The following is a 19,666-nucleotide window of genomic DNA, read 5'->3' on the forward strand; positions in this document are numbered from 1 at the left end:
CCCAGGGCTCACAATGATTTGTTTAAGTGTAGACTCTTGATCTTGGTTGATTCTGTTGGGGAAAAGAAATTTCCTCTACCCTCCAAAGTTCTTCTAGTTGGGCTAAGAATCAAGTTGACATGAGACAGATTAACAGGAGAAAAAGCAAAGTTTATGTACATAACGTGAAGCCATAGACATGGGTTCCAGAGACAGTGAGGGACAATGAGGTATACATGTCATCCTGAACAAGGAGAAGAGGGTAAGAGTCTGAGACTTCAAAGGAAAAGGAAAGCAATTCACAGGAATATGTAAAGAGTAAATATCTGATAAATGAAATACTTGATTGGCCACACAGAAACCATGAGGGGGCACAAGGAGAAATTTTAACAGACTTAGCCACATTCCTCCCTGTCTACCACTCCTAGTTTACATTATAATATAGCTATCTAAGGTGATAGCTCCCTTCTTGGAGTATGTCCTCTATCTAAATTCTTTTTATGCAGCTGTGGGTGGGAGATCAAAGTATTTTTCTGAGTCTTTTCAGCCTTAATTATTCTCAGCTCTGAAATAATCTGCATGTCACAATGGCACATCAGGAGGCACCCTGCCCTTGGTCTCTACAATTCAGTCTATGAAAACCAGAACTTTCATTCAATGGTTGTGGAGAGAAAAATCTCCCTTCCTTCTGTATGATGTGGTATGCTGCTATGACACAGAATTGCTACCAAAGAAAACCCAGTCTGAGGCCAGAATCAACGCATAGAGGAAGACAAAGCTGTAAAAAGCACAAAGAAGTAGAATCTAATCTCTAATCAATTCTACTCTACCTCTGGGCTTTTTAGTTCATGAATCAGTATGTTCTCTTTATTGTTGAAGCCAATTGAATTAGGTTTTCTGCTACTTGGATTTCAAAGTATTCTGTTACAATGTCTTAATTAAAACACCAATCAGTCAACTGACAAGAAAATTCACAGCAAAGTGCCTTATTTTGCAAATACCTCTTTTGAGAAGCCAAAAATAACATATGTGAAAGTGCATAGTAGGAGTACAAGAAAAGTTGATTGAATTGGTATTATTTTAATAATAACTATCATTTTAATAAGTTATACCAGGCTATGCTGAGGATTCAATATGCACTTTTTCATTTAATTCTCACATCAGATTCCAATAACATAATGATTGGTTCAGGAATGGACATATGACACAAGCCAAGCCATCCAGTGAGAGTGAATCTCAAAACTTTGGTAGGAGCTATGGAAAGAGTCTTACTTTTTTCATTGGATATAAAGTTGGAAGAATACAAGCCAGAATCTCTTCACACACTTAATGAAGTTCCTTTCTGAGAATGGGACCAACACAGAAAAGACAAAGCTAAGAGTTAAAGAAATAAAAAACAGATCTTAATTTGTTTAAAGTACATGTGCCCAGAGTTTTCACACATGCTGTATCACTTATCTGTTGCTGTGTAAAACCAACCCAAAACTCAGTGGCTTAAAACATTAAGCATTTGTAACTTCAGGAATAAAATATGTTCCCACCCTGGGGCAAATAACCTTTGAAACTGAAATCAATCAAAGGGAGAAATAAAGTGGGAGAAAACTGTTTATTGCTTACAAACAGTCAGCCACTTCTGCTCACCCATGTCTCTCATGATGCAGCTGCAAAGGACCCCACCAACCTCTCCAGTCCAAGTGTGCATTTTCTGTCCACCCCCTTTATAATTACCTATTGATATGGAGATGCACTGAGACCAAGTGAGAGATTCTGGAAATATTGCGATTTTACCCACAGCATTTATTTTTTGCTTGTGAGTCTATGGCTCAGCTGAGCAATTATGCCAATCTAGTCAGACCAGTTCATTTTGACTAGACTTACTTATATGTATATGGTCATCTGGGGACTGACTGGTCTAGAATGGCTTCAGTTACATATCTAGTAGTTAGTTGACTGTAGGCTGAGGCAAAGAGGACTACAACTAGTCTTTCATCATCTAACAGGCCAGCCATGCTTGTTCATATAGCAATGACAGTGTTTCAAGAAAGGGAACAAAAGTGTACAAGAACTCTACTTCTGTCCAAGAACTATCACTTCTGCCAAATTCTCATGGCCAAGACAAATCACAAGGGAAACTCAGATTCAAGTGGGGGGGAATAGACTCTGTGTCTGGAAGTCATATCATAAAGTGTGCAGATAAAGGGAGGAATGAATAAGTAGGGAGAATTTTTAAATAAATATTTTACATGAGCCTAAACTAAGTTCTACTCTTAGATCTTTCAGTTCTCTAAAGTAATAAATTCACTTTTCAATCAAGCTTATTTAAGTCTCTTTCCCTATCTCTTATATCTACCAGAGTTCTAACTGATGCAATGATTGTCTGCCCTTGACAGCCATATTTTGGGCTTCTATTGGGTGAGGGCCACATACATTTATGACTCTTCAAGTTTTTCTTGTTAAATATTTGAAAACTTTGCTGTTATGACCTACTGTAATAGAGGAAGTATTATACCAGGACTGCCCAAAAGTAGCCACTAGTTACATGTAAGCACTGAAATGTGACTACTTTGTACAATAAATTGACTTTTAGTAGTATTTAATTTCAATTAATTTACATTAAATATCCACATGTGGTTAATGGGTGGCCTAACAGACAGCACAGCCCTGGTCTGATAATTTCACCTATGCCCCAGTCTAGGTGAATGACTATGGCTCAATTACATGAACCCTCTAGTCTTAGGGTCCTTATCTATTTGATGAGGTGATTAAATAAAATATTTCATAAGCATTCTCTTAACTTCAGTATTCTATGATTCTAAGTAATTCAGTAGTTTTTGCTGGAATGTGGAATATTCTCCAGGAAGTTTGATATTTTGTGTGGATGTGCAAATGGTATGAAATATTTTTTTTTTTCTTTTTTAAAGAAGCACTATGGATTTTTTCCCTGCAGTAAAGGTAGTATGTGAGGTCTAGGGAAAATTGGCAACACAGGAAAGAAGAAAATAAGAATCTGCTACAACTAGAATAAGCATATAATTTATTGTCTAAACTGGGACACTTTGTGAGTGAAAAGGACACTAATGACAATTACACTGAGACAAGTGAAATCCAGAACTGTCCCAGAAAAACCATGACATATGTTCACTCTGTATATAATCCTCAATGTGCCTTAAAATAAACTAAAGAGTAATATGGGGCCAGCATAATGTGTTCAGGCATATATACTTTCTCATGTCTGTCATATTATAGGGAGAGTTTTTATAGTATAGAAAGACACAGATAAATGACATAGTTTTCAGTCAATTCTTCAAAAGTAATTGTTTCCTCTGGCCATAGCTTTGAAAACTGAACAATAAATTAAAGATCAGGTCATCAGGAGAGCACCTCTATAGAACAGTGCAGACTAAAAACAGATCCATATGCTTTAACAACCAGGCAAATAAAGGGTAGAATCTGCATCTTCTAATACTAGAATTGGTAGTCTCTTGTAAGGATATTTACTTTACTAACACTTTAATTCTAGGAAAGTTGAAAAAAAGGTGATCTCTCATTTATGTGGATGATAATTTGCTGACAAAATGAGAAGGTGGTTTAACTATGACTTAGTAAAAATGGTGCTGTCTGTTTTTCATTACAACTTTGGAAAACAACTTTACATGAAGAGACCTTGAAAAGATCAAGTATTATTTTTTTTTATCTAGTATTTCAAGCAATATTAGCTACTACTTTTTTCTTTCTGAACTTATCTCTCTCTGCATTTAAAGAATGGTTCTGATTAACATTCTATAGATGGTTCTGCTTTTTATTCAGACTGATAATATCTGCTTTTTAATTGGACTGTTTAGACCATTAATATTTAGTGTAAGTATTGACATGATTGGATTTAAATCTCCCACCTTAGCTTTTGTTTCCTATTTATTGCACCTGTTTGTTCATTTCCTTTTCTTGCCTTCTTTTGGATTAATTAAACATTTTTAAGTCATCATTTTATCTTCCTTATTGATTTTTTTTGCTACAACTCTTTGCTATATCTTTATAAGGATGGCTGTAGGTTGTACAATATGCATCTTTGACTAATCAGTCTCCATTTAAGTAATATTATACACTTCACATAATGTAATAATCTTACAATTTCCTTCCATTCTTCCCCTTTCCACATATTACTGTTGTCATATATATGCTTCTAAATATGCTTTTTTTATTACATTAGAAAACAGTTTCATTCTGAAAATAAAAGAGGCATGAAAAGATCAAGGTTTAAAATTTTTATATAGCATTTTGACCAATATTAACTACTTTATTTTCTTTTAACCCTTAAGTATTAATTTTTGTTTTAAGCAATTAGCTTTTGAGAAAAATTTAATAATGAAAAAATTATTTAAATAGCCTACATATTTTCTTTTTCCACCACTTTGATTCATTTATTAAGATTCAGATTCACATCTAGCATAATTTCTTTTTATCTGAGGAGTATTTTTCTTGTAATACAGATCCTCTGATAAATTTTCTCAGCTGTATGTGAAAAAGAATTTCCTTTTCCTTAACTTTTGAGAGACATTTTCTCTGGATATAGAATTCTAGTTTGACAGGAAATTTTTTCTACACTTAAAAATGTCATAGCATGTCTTCTGGATCCAATTTCTTCTGCTGAGAAATCTGTAAACATTATTCCTTCTAGCTGCTTTTAAGATTTTTTTATCATTGATTTTTGGCAAGTTAACTGTCATGTGACTTTGTGTGGGGGTTTTTTTGTTTGTTTACCAGGTTTGTTGAGTTCTTGGATATGTGGGTTTATAGTTTTTATCAAATTTGGAAAAATTTGTCATTATATTTTCAATATAATATCCAGTCTTTCCTCCAACTTAAAACTTCAGTTATACATATTTAAGCTATTTAATTTTGTACCATAGGTAGTTGAAGCTCTCTTCATTTTTTTCAGTCTTTTCTTCCTTCTTGTATATCAGGTTGGATAGTTTCTGTTAATTTCTATATCTTTGAGTTAATAATCTTTTCTTCTACAGTGTTAAAAAATTCCATTAAATCCATCCACAAATTTTTTCATTTCAAATATCTTTATCAACTCTAGAAGTTCCACATGATATTTTTAAATGTATTGGTTACCTATGTTAAAAAATAGTAATTTTACATATAATAATATTTTTATATCTTTTATCTCTGTCGTTATGTTTATGCTTTTAAAAAATACATTTGAGCACATTTATAATTGCTGTTTTGAAGTACCTGCTAAAACCCATCATATCTATAATTTCTGGGTATACCCCTGTTGATTGAAACCTCTACTGGATATGAGCTTCATTTTTCTGCTTTATATGTCTTATAATTTCTAATTGAATTCTGGACATAGCAAATTTTTTATTGTTACCTTGTCTGTGATTTGTTTTCCTTTAAAAAGTGTTTAATTCTGTTTGGTAAGTATGTAAGTTATATTTGGATCAACTTGACTCTTCTGAAAAATTTTGTAGCTTAGTAAGGGATGGTCAAGAACAATTTTAACACTAGGGCTAGTTTAGTCCTATTATAAAGGTGTGACTTTTCTGGGCTGCCTACTGAATGTGCACTTAGTTCAACGAAGACTCTCAACTTATTGGAGCTCTAATATCTCCTAGCCCTGTGTGTCTCCTGGCTCTGGGTGAGCTATGGGCATTGCTCAGCTTGCCGCTTCTCAATCCTCCTTTGTCCAGCCTTATGGAGTTTCACCCTGGGCATGTACAGCTCAGCGGACAGAAGACTCCGTGGTAACACTTGTAGCTTTCTGGAGCTCTTTCTCTCTTCTCCTTCCTCTCCAGTTCTCCTAACTTCCAATTTCAGGTGATGTAACCTCTCCTAAATCTGATACACCTTTAGAGAGACTGTCATATTCTTCTTTGCTTAACCCTCTCCTCTCCATATTCCAGAAAGTGCTTTCAGGAATAAAGTTAGAGAAATCATAGGGCTCACCTCATTTTTTCCCTTTTCTCAGTATTGCACTGCTTATTGGCAATGTATGAAAACAGTTGTTTCTTTATATTTTTTCAAGTTTTCTAGTCTTTTTTTTAGTGTTTTATTTTATTTTAGTGTTAGGAGGACAAATCAGGTCCCAGTTACTCTTTAACAATAAAGGACACTAATGAGCCCAGCCCAGATTCTTATCTGTGCTTGACTTGTCAAGGTTTCTGTTTTACCCTCCATGTGCTGTTGCTATACTAGTTGAGAACCCTATAGAGGTATATTCAGTTTGATTTACTTCTAAGATAGGAGAAAGGATTTAGTGATCTTAGAAGAAAAAATACAGATAGCAAACTACTCTCTGTGGGCCTTTTACTACTGTAGCTCAAGGACCTTGTTTCCAGATACCCAAACCAGTGAACCTTATTGCTACCAGGTGGAAGTGACATATTAAATGACTCCAATAAAGTAAGTAGAAAGTAGTTAGACAAAGGGCATGTCCTTTCAGGTTCCTGGACCTGATTCCAATGTGCATGTGTGCCCGCGTGTGTGTGCCCGCGTGTGTGTGTGTGTGTGTGTGTGTGTGTGTGTGTGAGAGAGAGAGAGAGAGAGAGAGAGAGAGAGAGAGAGAGAGAGAGAGAGAGAGAGAAGAGATGTGCCCACACACACCACCAAGCAATTCTCAGACACCAGCAGGGTGTCCAAGAGCTCAACTCAATTCTGACACTACCTGCCCAAAGACAGCATCAAATTTTCCAGGTTAAGGGCTCCATCCTATAAGACTGCCCTCCACCCCCAATTCCAGAAACCGGTTGTAAGCCCCAGGCAATTTCCTGTGCTTCTGACCAACCGGCTGCAGACAGAAGCTTCCACTGACCTCCCTGTTAGGTGTGATTAATTTGCTAGAGCAGCTCACAGATCTCAGGAAGACATCCTTAATAAAGGATACAAGTTAACAGACAGATGAAGGGATACTTAGGACAAGGTCCCAAATAGAGGAGCTTCTATCGTTATGGAGCTCCGTGGCACATGGAAGTTTCTGGTTCCCCAGGCATAGAAACTCTCCAACAGAGGAGCAGGATCCAAGAGCGGGACATGCCCTTTTCAGGGGCTTTTGTGAGGCCTTCATTGCATAGTCATGGGTGACTAGATCACCGACCATTGACTGATTCAACCTCCAGCCCCTGCCGTTGGGTGGCGTCCAAAAGTCTCTCAACATGACAAGGCACCCATTTCACCTTTAAGGCCCTGCAGTGTTTTCAGGAACTGTGGGTGAAGACCAAATATACCTGGGAAATAAAAACTGGGTCATCTGAATGACCAAATATGTATTTGTTATAATTCTTTATATCACAGCATGTGTGGTGTAGTGTGGGAGAGCTGGAAAGGTAAGAAACAGACATAAACAAGGGCACTGAGGCAAGAACGGCAAGGTGGTGTTTTATTTGTCTGGAGCATAAAGTGGAAAACTAGGAGTGCCTGGAAATAAGACTCAATGCTATGAAGAGTTTGCATACCATGTTAAAGCTTGGACTTTACCTGCAGTGAAAGGGAGCCGCTGAAGGATTTTAAGAAAGTTAAACAGATGCTGTGGAGTACAGACTTAATATGAATAGGAACAGTAAGTTCTTATAGTAACTGGGTTAAGAGAAGATGCCTATCCTAAACAACATTTAATGATAGAAGAGGGAAAGTGATTGACAGATCAAGGACCCAGAAAGTATAGAATCAAGGAATTGGAGGAGGCACCCTTCATCCACAAATCTAAAGAAAAATAGTAAATGAGAATAATTTAGGTAAATTATTTCATATGTGATACTTCTGCAAATTGGAGAGATTATACACTATGTCCTCAGCTTTCTCAAAGAAAGCAGTCTGAAAGTGAGTGGAGAATTTGATAAGATTTGTGCAGATTTATTAACGTAGTAGTTGAGGGAGAGGAGGCTAAGTACAACTCAAGGGACTAATGGGATAAACTTAGGATCCCATGAGGTCTGAAACTATTTCATGGTGGCAGCATCTATAAGACTGGGAGATTTTTTGCTAGTGGCATTCAACTACTCAGGTGTAAGAAAGTGAAAATGATAGATTGAAGCCTTGATGAGGGTTTTGTTGGGCTGAGTTGGGAGGATAGGGTTTCTGAAATTTTCTGAGTAGCAATTAAGAACTTTTAGATAATCAAGGCTTACCTTTTAAAACTTCTCTCTCATACTCCTATAATGATGGGAGAGAAAAGGTATTCAGCAGTATTCTTTTGGGGAAGAACAAAATACAGTATTATTTGGAAGAATTATTTCTTGGAGTTGCAAGTGAGACCCCTACTGAAGCAATAACTAATGCTCACTAAAATGATATGCATGAGAGAAGGAGGAAATCTTGTTTTGCTTCAACAGAGAGGGGAGAGTATAAAAACAAGAAGAGAGAAGGGAGAGAGAACTTGCAGAAGTCTAACCCCTGCACAATGTACCTCCTCATTGTTACCTCTGAATACGCACAGAAAATCTCATGAACACTTGGTAGAAACTGATTTATCATGTGACTAGACAAGGGACTGAATTTTACCTACAGGTTAGTTCAAGGCATGCAGAAACCACAGACACAGGAACTGCAGGCAAAACAGTCATGAGAATTTCAGCTCCCAGGATTGGACATTGGTGATCCATGCAAGTTTACCTTCAGTTGACAGGAAGATCCCCATGATAGCTTCTCAAAGATAGGATTTTGTATCTTCTGGCTGCCTACTATATGCCTTACACATAAGAAGCATTCAATAGTTAAACTCTATTCTGAGTCATCCTGTTCAAGGACACATACTAACTCTCTCTTTAAGAAGAGAAAAGAGTGACTGGATCTCCGACCTTTCACCATCACCAAATAAACAACTCAAAGAACAACTCAGCATTGTCGTTTTCATATAATAAGGGCATGACATTTTTTAACATCAGAATACTATGATAGCACATGTAAGTATGTGCATTCAGTAACTATTGTAAATTCTTGTGACTCAGCTACAAGTAAAGCTACCCCTAAACACCTTTGACCAAAAGCCATAAGCATCATTCCTAAAGGTAAATGCTGGCTCTCAGATCTCCTGTGGCTGGTCCAGGACATTGTCTGGAAAAAAACTTGTCAAGTCGGTCACTGTGGTGGCTACTGCTGAGTTAATCAATAATCAGGCTACATTCGTGCTTAGGATGCAACCACATTTTTTTTAGGGGCACCACATTTTTTTTTTTAATTGAAATTCTTCCAAGTAGTCACTATAGGAAAACAAGCAGGGAAATATTCAGTATTTTTTAAATTTTGGATTGTACTGGGGGCTGGTGAGGTGTGTAGAGGAAGAAAAATTTTCCTTCACCCACATAAGGACCCTAGATGGGTCAAAAAATCAAACTGACAAAAACAGATTCGCAGGAGAAAAGCACAAAAATTTTATTGAGTTTTTACATGTACATGGGCCTTCACAAAGCAGTGACCCAAAGAAGTGACCAAAGCAGAAAACTGTTAATCCTTTTCAACAAAGAAAAGACTAAATTTGTGAAGAATTGATAAGACAGAGGGGTTTGGGCTAAGGGTAGAAAGTGGTGAGGAAGTGACTAAGAAGATAGGGTGAGTTTAATAAGATTTGTTTGTGCAGATTTCTGGACCCCGATTCTTCTTCCTAGGTAATAAGATTGTCATCCTTCCACCTGGTACAGGGAGAATATTTTTCACATGGGAGTTCTGTGATCTTTTTCAGGGAATAAAGGCTAAAGGGATGGTAGAAGGTCAGAATGATCTCACTGCTCCTGCCCTTTTGTCAAAATCCTTCAGCTTAAGATATTCAATATTCCAAAGGTCTCCTATTTTGAGATAGCATGTCCTGAGTCCCATAAGATGGAAAACATACTTTTATTAGTAGCTATATCTTCAAAATTACTTTATGGCCCTGTTGTGTGAACACAAGTGCCATCACATGCCCAAGTTGGTGGGTTGAGATGGGAAAGGGTTCAAGAGACTGAAGAAAAGTTATATGAGACATGAGGTTTTGGGACTAGTATACAGGGAGTACAGGAAAGGCTGGCTGAACGAGGTTGCACAATGCTCTCATTGATAGGATGGAAACTGCTTACATAGGATAAGGGGGCAAAGAATACATGTACGCAGGGATGAGGGGACACCGACTATGTGCTATGCTAGAAAGAATCATTCTTCTGTGACCAGTGCCCCAAGGAATGAAACCTTCAACAGAGAGGACTACCTCCCAATAAGATGTATCCATTGATAATCCAGGCCTGCATTTGGCCAGCCCCAGGCCATCAGATACCTAGCATACCCACCAAGGAGGGGGCCATGTGGACACATGCTTATTTTGTAACAGAAGTGTTGCCGGGCCACTGTGTCTGGGGAGGTCTCTCCCTGTGCACTAAGTGAAGCACTAGGTGAAAAATCAAGCTGGACAGGGGAGAGTTCTTGACTCTGGACAAGAAAGAATTCTCAAACAGGTCTGACAAATGTAGGTAAGTAAGGAATTCATTAAAGCAAGAGTAGCAGAGAATGCCAGCAGCCATACAGACAGCAAAGAGCAAGGGAGAACAGAGAAAAGAAAGGAAAGCTCATTGAACTTGACATAGGAAAGATCCTTTGCGAACTCTTAAAGCGAGGGTCACCTGGCATCCAGTGTCCACTTGAATCTGCGCACAGTGGGAACTAAGTCCCTATCACCCCAGGATTTGAGGAAACTGCAGAGCACTGGATGGAGTGAGATTATGTTCTGTGAACTTCCCAAAGCAAAGAAAGGAGATTTCAGGCAGGCTGCTAAAGAGCATGATCATACAGTTGCCGCCCTGCCAGAGTTATCCAGGCGAGCAACTTGCAAGCCCAAATTAGAGATCTCAGTACCCTTCCCTATTTGCCTAAAGTAGAACAGAGAGAGAAAACTAGTGCTTAAGACTAGAAAATAGAATGAAATAGCAAAGTAGCAAAGAAGCTTAGCACTGAAAAAGTCCAGAGACAAAACATAGTAAGCTGAGCAGTGAGAAGGTTTTATTTAAAAAGTACACACTTGAAGAAAGAGGAGTGTGGGTAACCTCAGAGAGGAGGCACACTTAAGGGCTTAGGATTCTGTCTTTTAAAGCTTTCAAGAATGGGGCAAAGGGCAGTGTCAGGTGAGGGGGTTGTTGGGTATAGGCTTGACTTGTGGTCTCATGATGTCTCTCCAGTGAGAGACATTATGTCACTATCCACAGTCAGTCCTCCAGATAATTCTGTAGGATAAACTTAACATGGGGATGTTACCTTGTTCTTCTCCAAGATAGTTGTTTCCCTCAAGCACTGGGAATATATCAGTTAGGGCTGGTTGTCCTGCCATAAAGGTAGGTTATTATCTGATTACCAAAGAATATGTTAAGAATCTTACCTTCTAACTCCCTGGTTTTTAAGATGGAATCTTAGCCTTAAGATGGAGTCACTCTTGTTGTTACTATACTTTCATATCTTGGCATTTTTCGTCATAGGCAGGAAAAGTTACTCATGATACTTGTCCCATGTCCCTGCCCTACCTCAAAAGGTTACTAGCAGGCAGTTCTCATCTCCACACCTCAGTGGGTGGATATTTTCCACAGACATAATGGTGTTAGGTCCTAAACAAAGAGGTACCAAATAAGTTAGGATAGTCACCAAGGAAAAGGAAATGTCCAAGTTCTTTTGAAAAAGAAAAGGCAGAAACTATGTCATAATTTTGCCTTACTGATTTAGCTATCTATCACATCTTAAACAACTCAAACTCTTACAGCTAACAATAATATGTTAACAAAAATCCTTTAGGGACTGATTTAATAAATAGATAAGAATTATTTAAAATTCACTGTAATTAGCATATCACTTGTATGGAAATTAACTGAAGTACTTGAGGGTGTAGGAGGTGCTTAGAAACAATTTATGTTATTTTAAACATTTTACTTATACAACTAAATGGTACTGTTTGTAAGCAAGGAATTCTTTTGGCAAAGATGAATTTTATTCAAATCTGGCTTAACCTCAGAAGTTCTAAATTACACAAATCTGAATATTAAAAAGTTTTATTGTAGATTTTAAATTTTCTTTTTTTCCTTTTTCTTTTTTTGGTGATATTGGGAAGAGATCAAGAAGATTTTCCTATTCTTGAAATGAGTAAAAAAGTCCAAAGATATATTTTATAAATGATTAAAACCTTATCTTCTAACTCCATACACAAAAGTAAACTTGAAATGGATAAAAGAACTGAATGTAAGTCATGAAACCATAAAACTTAGAAGAAAACATAGGCAAAACTCTCTTGAATATAAACATGAGCAACTTTTTCCTGAACACATCTCCTTGGACAAGGGAAATAAAAGCAAAATGAACAAATGGTACTACAGTAAACTAAAAAGCCTCTGTACAGCAAAGGACACCATGAGTAGAACAAAAAGGTATCCTACAGTACAGGAGAATATATTTGTAAATTACATATCCAGTAAGGGGTTAACATCCAAAATATATAAAGAACTCACATGCCTCAACACCCAAAAAGCAAATAACCCAATTAAAAGATAGGTAGAGGATATTAACAGACAATTCTCCAAAAAATAAATTCAGATGGACAACAAGCACATGAAAAGATACTCCACATTGCTAATTATCGAGGAAAAGCAAATTAAAACCACAATGAGATATCACCTCACACCAGTTATGATGGCCAACATCGAAAAGACTAGTAACAACAAATGCTGGCGAGGATGCAGAGAAAGGGGAACCCTCCTACACTGCTGGTGGGAATGTAAACTAGTTCAACTATTGTAGAAAGCAATATGGAGGTTCCTCAAAAATCTCAAAATAGAAATAGCATTTGACCCAGGAATTCCACTCCTAGGAATTTACACAAAGGAAATAAGATCCCAGATTCAAAAAGACATGTATCCCTATGTTTATTGCAGCACTATTTACAATTGCCATGATATGGAAGCAACCTAAGTATTCATCAGGAGATGAATGAATAAAGAAGAGGTGGTACATATACACAATGGAATATTATTCAACCATAAGAAGAAAACAAATCCTACCATTTGCAACAACATGGATGGAGCTAGAGGGTATTATGCTCAGTGAAATAAGCCAGGTGGTGAAAGACAAGTACCAAATGATTTCCCTCATTTGTGGAGTATAACAACAAAGCGAAAACTGAAGGAACAAAATAGCAGCAGACTCACAGACTCCAAGAAGGGACTAGTGGTTACCAAAGGGAAAGGGGGTAGGGAGGGTGGGATAGAAGGGAGAGAGAAGGGCATTGAGGGGTATTATGATTAGCACACATAATGTAGCAGGATCACAGGGAAGGCAGTATAGCACAGAGAAGGCAAGTAGTGACTCTATAGCATCTTATTACGCTGATGGACACTGTAATGGCTTATGTGTGGGGGACTTGATAATAGGGAGGAATGTAGTAACAACAATGTTGCTCATAAGATTGTATATCAATGATATTTAATAAAATAAATAAATAAAATAAATAAAATAAACCTTATCTTAAAATATACCCTAAATGGTCACTTTACATTCCGCAGCACATTTAAAATGTGTCTAGGCTGTTACTTTCTATTTAACTATATCCATGCATCCAGGGGAATGTATGGAAGGAAAAATTTCTTCCTCTGCCTCTTATAGGTTCTCCAACTGGGGCACTATCTATTAGACTGACAGAAGACAGATTTAAAAAATAAAAACAAACAGAAATTTATGAACATGTATATCTCAAGTATACATGGGAGAAATTCAGAGATTAGTAACTCAAAGGGATGGCTAGACTTTGGGTTTATATAGCATCTTAAAAAAGGAATAATAAACTTTTTAGAGCAGTGAAAAGATAAGGGAAAAGACCTGAGTTTCTATGACCAAATTGTGGGGAGGCAGACATATGAGAAACTAATGATAAAGGCTCATTAGTAAAGTTAATCAGGTAGATTACTGCAGTGCTGTCTCCAGGATGACAAGGCTCTGAAGTCGTTCTCCAATAATTCACTTTTGTCCTTTCTGGTAGAGGGGAGGAAGCACATTCAAAAGAAATAAGGGAGAGAAGAGAACTTCTCTTGTATCTGCTTCTTCTTAATTGCCTTTTTTTAGAGAGGAAGAAATTTCCTCTACCCCTTGAGGTTCTTCTAGCTGGTCTAAGAATTAAATTGACATGAGACAGATTTTTTTCATTTTTATTTATTTTTTTATTAAGGTATTATTGCCATACACTCATAGAAACTCAGGTCTTTTCCCTTATCTTTTCACATGAAAAAACAATGTTGTTACTACATTCACCCATATTATAGAGTCCCTCCCATATCCCATTGCAGTCACTGTCCATCAGTGTAATAAGATGCCACAGATACACTATTTGCCTTCTCTGTGCTATACTGTCTTCCCCGTGACCACCCCCACACCATGTGTACTAAATTTAATACCCCCTCAATCCCCTTCTCCCTCCCTCCCTACCCACCCTCCCGTACCCATCCCCTTTGGTAACCCCTACTCCCTTCTTGGAGTCTGTGAGTCTGCTGCTGTTTTGTTCCTTCAATTTGCTTCATTGTCATACTCCACAAATGAGGGAATCATTTGCCACTTGTCTTTCTCCACCTGGCTTATTTCACTGAGCATAATATCTGACATGAGACATATTTACAGGAGAAAAAAAAAGTATAATTATATATGTACAGGGAATCCATAGACATAAATTCCAAAGACAGTCAGGGAGAGTGAGGTATATATGTCATCCTGAACCAAGAAGAAAGGGGTAAAGGTCTGAGTCTTCAAAGGAAAAGGGATGTAATTCACAGGAATATGAAAAAAGTAAATATTTGGTAAACAAAGTATTTGATGGGCCACACAGAAATAATGGGGCACAGAGAGAAATTCTAACATGCTTTGTTGCATTCCTTCCTGTCCATCACCTCTAGTTTGTTATAATACAGCTGTCTATAGCGACAGCTCCCCTGCTGCAGCAGTATCCTCCTTATAAATTCTTACCCAGTGGTGGAGGTGGAGTGGGGCAGGGGGGAGGTCAAAGTATGTTTCTGAGTCTTTTTGGCCTAGATTATTCTCAGCTCAAAATAATCTGTATGCCAAAGTGGCACATCTTAGGGTGGTCTGCCCTTGGTCCCTACACCATCAACTCAAAGTCATCCTCATGCCTGAACCTCTTTGGTTTAGGATGGCATATTTTGGTTGACAAATTCTTCTAACCTTAAAGGACAAGGTTTTGCCTGTGCAACCAAAACCCAACAAACCTTCCTGTAGTCATATTATGTATGAAAACGGTTTTTGATGAGATATAAATAAGCTGTATTTCTTGTTAATATCAAAAGAAAGTATCAGTCCATTTCATTAACAAAGATAAAATTGAAGTAATATTATCATATTATCAGCATTAATATCAGTTGGCAAATTTCCTATTGGCCTATTACAGAAGCTTTAAGTCAAAGTTACTTTCCAGGCTGTACTACATGTCCTGAAAGAACAACTAACATAAATATCTTGGAACTTAAATATCTGTGGATAAAACTGCAGTATTTCCAGAATCTCTCCCCTGGCCTTAGTGCATCTCCATATCAATAGGTGTTTCCAAGGGGTGGAGAGAAGTATTCAATCTCCGTATCAGTAGGTGATTACAAGGGGAAGTGAGGGAACACCTGGACTGGAGAGGTTGGGTGAGGTCCTTTTTTTGCAGCTGGGTCATAAGAGACACAGGAGAGCAGAAGTGGACAACTGCTTGTAAGCAGTAAATGGGTTTCTCCCACTTTATTTCTCCTTGGACTGATTTCAGTTTCAAAGGTAATTTGCCCTGTGCTGGGAAAGTTTTTTACCCCTAGTGTTACAATATCGTTCATATATTTCAGTATTAAAGATAATCTATAAACTCATTATAATATGGGCAATAAAACTCAGGAAAAGAGCCAGATTCTGGCTGCATCAAGAAAAGCTTGAGGCTTGTTTGTATGCTCAGCTGGCAAAACAGGTTAATTGAAAACAAACCAGCTAGGTTCTAGGAAATAATTAATGGCACAGAATGAGGTTTCTAACTAGCTCAAACCAACAAAATTTGGAATAGTAAACAAAAATAACTTATAGTTACCCCAAAAGTCATTACACACTCATTAGCATACTAAAAATCACACCCCTTGGGCCATGACAGTTCCAAGGCTGACCATATCAGATCAGAAAGAGGGTAGAAGACCTTCTCCCCTAAGTCCCCTCCCTATTCCCCCAAAAACACCACCTACCCTAATATTCTACTCCCTGCTTAAACTCCAGCTATAAATCTACCCAACCTGAACCTTACTGTGCTGCTCATCTCTCAAGCATGCCTGCACTCCCTTCTTGAGTGTACACTTTTGCTTCAATAAACCACTACTCACCTCTCAAGCATGCCTGCACCCATTCCTGGAGTGTGTATTTCCACTTTATTAAACTATTCTTTGCTTGCATCTATTCAACCTGCTTGTGAGTTCTTTCTCGATCAGAGTCAAGAAAGAACACTCTCCCAGGTTGATGTCTCACCTAGTGCTTAGGCATACCTCCCCAAGTTGGATTTCCCAAGAACAATTACATTAGCTTTTCTTCTGCTCTTCTGAGATTTAAAGAATCTCAAGAGGTCAATAGTTCTATGAAACATTCTTGTGACTAAAAAGTTAAAATTCCAAATGTCTATCCTGAATAATTAGTGATTTCATGTCCTTATGCTGCATAAAAGCTTTCAACTTCCTATTGCATTGCCTGTAGGATAAGGTTCAAACCCCTTAGCATGTCATATACAGGTATATACAGGTGTTTCAGGATCAGGTTTCATCTTCACTCTCCATTTTTAACACCAAAATCTCAACACCATTATTATGTTGTACAGTCTGTGTACACATTCAAAGGACTTCATTCTCTCTCCTGACTCCCTGTTTTGCACATGCTCTTTCCTCTATCTGAAATGCCTTTTTTTTTAACCTCATCTACTGGCAATCTTAGTGATTGACATCAACAACTCAGAAAACCTGATCATATGTCTCCAACCTTCTCCAACTCACATTTCAAAAAAAAACTGGGAAGGGGATGCCCTTTGTGCTTCTCATCGTTATACTGGTGCTGCACTGAATTTTAATAACTGATTTTCTCATCTTCTCTCTCTGCTAGAAGTCAAATTACTTGAGGTCAAGGAGAATTGGGTTTTTATTTGTTTGTTTTCATCTTTATGATCTCAGTACCTCACACAGATATTAAGACATGGTAGATTTCAATAAATACAGTAACGCAATTTTCAAAAAATTTGAAAAGCCACAGTCAATATATTTCCATATCTTTACAGCCTGGATTATTATACTGGCAGTCTCATACTGTTTTCTTTTTCTTCTAAGTCTCTGCTTGAATGTCACCTTATCAGAATGGTATTCCCAAATCTCCCTATTGCAACATGTCACTCAATTCTCATCAATTACCCTCTTTATATGGTGCATTGCAATTTTTCTATATAATAGTTATCATCTCATGACATGTATGACATATATACATATGCATATATATAAATTTTTTTGTCTTTCTCTCTGATATGTTATTTCCTTGAGAACAGAGTCTTTGTCTTTTGTCTTTGTGTTTCACCTTCCTAGTCCCTTAGAGTTTGAAAAATAGAAAGTATAAAATTCATTGATTTAATAATAGTTACAGAATGACAGTTACTGTTGTAAGTGCTTCAGATACATTGGTGAACAAACTAAGCTCTTCTGTGAGTGGCCAGGGTGAAAGAGTGGTGAGAGGAGAAGAAAGACCATAAAAAATAAGCATAATAAATAAGGAAATTATTTTCTACATTGGTAGATAGTGTGAAAAAATGAAAGTAGGGTGAGGAGGGTCAGATGTCCTAAGGAACAATTTGCACTATTAAATAGGGTGGTCAAATAAATATTTATGAATAAATAAATGTCTCTTGAATAAAAATGTGTATTGTGTATTATGTAAATACATGTATGTTGAACTAATGAACAAATGAATATCTTTTATTCCACATGGTCAGCTATTTTATATACATTTAAACTTGGCTTAGTTAAATAATTTTGGCTCACTGATAACAACATGAATGGAAACTTTTGGAATGGAAACTTATTTTGTTGAACTGCATATTCCACCTGACATAAAAATCACTGGGAAATCTATTTTCTTAAATTAGGAAGCCTGATCATAGAATCTTTGAGTTGGAACTAAGTCTGCACACTTTTAACTCATGTATTTCACATCATTCCTTTTAGAGAAATGAAGCTGAATGCCAAACCTGATGAGTTAAGGCAGCTGGAGGAGGAGCCAGTTCTCCTAAATTTCCAATCCAGTGCTCTTTGCATTGTATCAGACTGGTTCAAATCCTAACTTTCATTTCTGAGTTGGCCTAGTAACTTATGTAAATGCAGCACATTTTATGTTTGTAGGTAAAGTCAACTTGTTTTTCTATATTTCAGTCTTCCAAGCTCTGAAATGAGATAAAGAAGAAAAAATTTTGCCATCTGCTATGCAAGCATATCACTAGAAATATAATGTTCCTAAGTGAACTTTCTTCTAACTTCCCACTTTAATTCATTTATCTTACATACCTAATTGCTTATTCACCTATTCAAACATTTTTATTGAATGTCGGTTCTGGTCCAGGCACCGTGTTAAGCACGTAGGATATAAGAGATGATTACCACTTGATTTAACAAAGTCTGCTCATTAATTCATTCCATAATTATTTATTGACTATTTACTTTATGCTGGGCATTATTCTTGGTGTTGGTAGAGCAGCAAAGAACAAAAATTGCAAATTCATTGCTCTTATGTAGCTTGCATTTTGAGAGGTGAGACAAATGATAAACAACTAAACATAAATATACACAATATAATATTAGGTTGTTAATTCCCAAGAAGAAAAATAAAATAAGGAAGGGAATAGAGTAATGGGATAGAGTTACTATTTTGATTATCCTCTCTGAGAGGGTCATTTCTGAGCAAGACATGAATGAAGTATGGGGAAAAAAACATGCAAAGATGTGAAGAGCATTCAAGGCAGAAAGCACTGCCTGAGACTCTGGGCCTAGATATAGTATCTCTGCCCAAATCTGTGGTTACTCTCATGACTGTAGCTTGAAATCAGTGATGGTGGGAGCATTGATACTGTGCAAATTAGGAAACAAAACAAATCAGAGATTTTCTCCCAGAAAGCCAGTTGTTAAACATTTACCAACACATCTCTGCCTTTGTAACCAAACACTGAGGGAGGGGAGAGTAGTAGAGGTTGAATTATCTTTGGGGCCAGATCTGACTTAGGTAAATGGAGTCAATGAAGAAGCCATTCTTTCCCACCCTTGCTTTCATGAGCACTCCTGTTTTTTAAAAATGATTAGTCCATAATACCTGTTTCATAGCCTTCACAGTACCACCAAAAATTAACCTGAAAGAACAAAAAAGATACTAAATAGAGGACAGGAATGGAAAATACTAATACACCCCAAGGTAAGTAGGACATAATAATAATAATAACATTATAATAATTAAGGTACCCAAATAGAAGCATATAGCTCTTTTATAAAGTCCCAAAGTACTCACCATTTTAGAAGTTATTCCAATTTCTTTTAGAACTTCATGTCATGCATTAATATGATGGTGGTGTTGATAAAGCAACTAAAGCATTGCAAGAAATGTAAGACTATTTTTTTCCAATTATTTGACAGTGTACTTAGTTCCTATTAATATGTAG

This window comes from Manis javanica, chromosome 4, assembly GCF_040802235.1.
Source record: "Manis javanica isolate MJ-LG chromosome 4, MJ_LKY, whole genome shotgun sequence".
Lineage (NCBI taxonomy): Eukaryota > Metazoa > Chordata > Mammalia > Pholidota > Manidae > Manis > Manis javanica.